The sequence below is a fragment of the Herpailurus yagouaroundi genome, unplaced genomic scaffold, assembly GCF_014898765.1.
Source record: "Herpailurus yagouaroundi ecotype Mexico unplaced genomic scaffold, PumYag 207, whole genome shotgun sequence".
Classification (NCBI taxonomy): Eukaryota; Metazoa; Chordata; class Mammalia; order Carnivora; family Felidae; genus Herpailurus; species Herpailurus yagouaroundi.
In genome coordinates, this window is record NW_024412438.1 from 783,761 (window position 1) to 784,679 (window position 919).

Sequence of the window (919 nt, forward strand, 5' to 3'; positions counted from 1 at the left end):
CTAGCCGATACTCCATCTGGGCAGGAGGGTACTCGCCGGTTTCTGTCTGGGGTCCATTCTCCACCCGTCCGCTTCGGATTCCTCTTCCTGAGGCGGGCGCTTCCGTTGCTGGACAGCTCCGGGTGTCGGTCGAAAGGTTTTTCTTAGAGTTAAAATCTGTTTGCTGGAACTTCCGCCTCCTGGTCCTGATTCTGCTTCCTGGGGCCGCCCAGGATGCCTGCTGTTTTTTCTTCTCTCCGTATTTGAGGATGGGGATCAGATTGCCCCTAATCTACTCTTGTGGAGACACATATTTGCGGTTTTCTTTCTGCAAAGTTGTCTCCAGACCTTTTGCCTTCTTGGGCACAAAACTGAATACTCTCTAATTTATCAATGTCTTGTTAAAGTACGGGGTCCACAGAAGGCCACCTGTCAGGCCGAGTCATTTCAGGGGAGCAGGGTGTTGGCAGTACCGGGCGTAAAGAATCTGGGTTTGAACTTCGCTTCTGCCCCTGACTCCCCGTGTGACCTTGGGCAAGGCCCTCCTCCTCTCTGGGCCATAGTTTCCTCATCTGTAAGTTGATGTAGGGTCTTTTCCAGGATTCCTTTGATTTCCTTCAGAGCCCCTTTTTGTCCCCTTCCTTACCCGTCTCTGAGTCCCAGGTCCTCCGTTATGTTCTTCCCCGTATCTTAAAGGTTGGGGAACACAAAGTGGGCCAAGAACAAATTGCAACGAATACTGACCCAGCTCAGAGACAATAATGAGGACAGACAGGTTTCATGTCATGGCTTTTCCCGGCAGCATGGACCACAGACACGTTTTACTTGGGTTCCACTGGGAACTCAAGCTCTTTCTCAAGCCCATAGAGAGCAGGAGCAGAAGCCCAACATCAGAAGGGTCAGAAAGTATCGCTCGATAAATACCAAGATGGAGGTACGT